Consider the following 2673-nt stretch of genomic DNA (forward strand, 5'->3'; position numbering starts at 1 on the left):
TAAGAATGTGGCACTCGAATTTTTAAACATATTAGGGGTGACTGCAGGCTCTTATAATAGCATTTGGTCATTCCTTTTTAATATATATATATATATATATAAACAAAAAAATTAATAAACTATTTTTATAAAAGATATGTAAATTCAAAAGTATTAAAAATTTAACGTCTTAGCATTGCACGAAATTCTAGCATACACACACATAAAAGGAAAGAAGTATGAGGAGAGGTTAAGATTTCTTAAGTAGAAAAACACTCTAAAGGGAAAAAGTCACAACTAGACCAGTCAAATTAATTCACTATAAAATTATAATTGCATATGTCAACTCATCTCTTGAATTCAAGAAGATTGAATTGCAATGTTGATAATCACAAATGTATCATAGTCATCTAAATTTAATAGCCATAATTGGGCTAGAACAAATGTAATTTTTGGTGATAATGATAATATTAGGTCGCAAAGGTCGTAGTTGATTGTTACAAAGATAATAGTTTGTCATAAAATTTATAGTTAGTGTTTGTAATTGTGTTTTTGTGTCATAGTGGAAGTTGTAGCAACAGTTACTTTGATAGGTCGTAATTAGTCAAATAATGAAACGTTGTAATGATAGTTATTGACCTCATAGTCATAATAGAAGGTTATAATAATAGCATTTGATTACATAGGTTATAGCAAAAGGCTATAATGATACAATTTGATTATATCTGTCATAGTGGAAGGCTACAATGATACAAATTGCCACATATGTCGTAGTGGAAGGCTGCAATGATAGCAGTTGGCCATAAATCTCATATTGGGAGGTTGCAATGATAGTAATTGATCATATAGGTCGTAGTAGAAAGATAAAATGACAGTAGTTAATCATATAAGTTGTAGAAAAAGGCTATAATGACAACAATTGGCCATATAGACAGTAATAAAAACTGCAATGATAACAGTTGGCCACATATATCATGGTGGGAGGTTGCAATGACAACATTTGACCACATATGTTATAGTGAGTTATTTCAATAGTGTCATTCGGTCACAGAAGTTGTACTGGAAGGTTGTAATGACATCAGTTATCCATGTAGGTCACAGTGGGAAGCTATGTTAGTAACCAATCATATAAGTCATAGTGGGTTTCTAAAAGAGTGTCATTCAGCCACAGAGGCTATAGTGGAAGGTTGTAATGATGATAATTAGTCATGTAAGCCATAGTGGAAAACTACTGTAGTAACTGGCCACATAAGGCATAGTGGGTCAGTACAAGAGCATTAGTTGGCCACAAATGGTATAGTGGAAGGCTATAATGACAACAGTTAGTCACATATGTCGTAATGTGAAGCTACAGTAGTAACTAACCAAATAAACTATAGTGGGTCGCTGCAAAAGCATTGGTTGGTCACAAAGAATATAGTTGAAGGTTGTAATGATAACAATTAACCATGTAGACCGTAGTGGGATGCTAGAGTAGTAACTGGTCACATAGACCATAGTGGGTCACTACAGGAGTGTCGGTTGGCTATAAAGGTTGTAGTTGAAGATTGTAATGAAATTAGTTAGCCATGTAGGTCATAGTGGGAAGCTACAGTAGTAATTGGCCATATAAAGCGTAACAGGCTATTGCAAGAGCATCACTTGGCCACAAAGACTTTAGTGAAATGATATAATGATAGCAGTTAGGCACGCAGACCATAGTGAGTCACTGCAAAGCATTAGTTGGTTGCAGAGGCTTTTCTAGAAGGCTTTAATGATAATAATTAGCTATGTAGGTCATAGTGAGAAGCTATAGTAGTAACTGGTTATATAGATCGTAGTGAGTGTTATACTAGTTAGTGGTTGTAAACCTAACCTTGGATTTTATTATCTTATGCCAAACACAGCACTTGTCGGTATATTAAATCTTTTATCTCATGCAATCAAAGCCTTAATCTAGAAACTTTTTTTTCCTCCCACAGCTGTATATGTTATCGTCCGCTAACTTTTCATGATCAAATACCTGTACAACCCACCCCCACCCACTCTCATGTAGTCTGCATTCCAATAGTGGCGCACCCGCAACCGTCCCAATCCTTCCTCAAGCCCAAATCAAAGATCCATCCCACGTAAAAATTGTTTTTTAACAACAATAAATTTCAATGTTAAAATTGATAGATTTGTCACATTCAACATTCCAAATTCCAATATCAATATGTAGAAATTTTTCATGGTGAGTTAAAATATTTTTTGTATGATAAATACACACAATGTAATATTTTAATTTTTTTTTCAACAATGCCAAAATAATTTGGTTAGAAATTTTAGAATTTGATTTAATATCCTGTGATTCAATTAAGCATAATCAAGCACTCATTACTCTAAATGAAATTTTCTTATATCTTATTTAGGAGACTAAACAACCCTTTCCTCTGGCTCCAACACTGCATCTTCCAAATTCAGCTCTAATTATTTTATAAGAACTATTTCATCCAACCTAAATTTTGCACTTAATTATTTCATTTTATTATACCTTCAATATACAATAAATTAATTTTTTTTTATTGAAACTTATTAACATTATGTCTTATTTAGGATGAGTTATTTTTCAAATCATGTTTTGTGTATTTTCAAATTTTTACACTTAATATAAATTTTGGAGAAATTTTATTTGTTTTACTAAAATTTAAACTATGGAGAGTTTTTTAATATATA

This window comes from Phalaenopsis equestris, unplaced genomic scaffold, assembly GCF_001263595.1.
Source record: "Phalaenopsis equestris unplaced genomic scaffold, ASM126359v1 Scaffold000840, whole genome shotgun sequence".
Taxonomy (NCBI): Eukaryota; Viridiplantae; Streptophyta; class Magnoliopsida; order Asparagales; family Orchidaceae; genus Phalaenopsis; species Phalaenopsis equestris.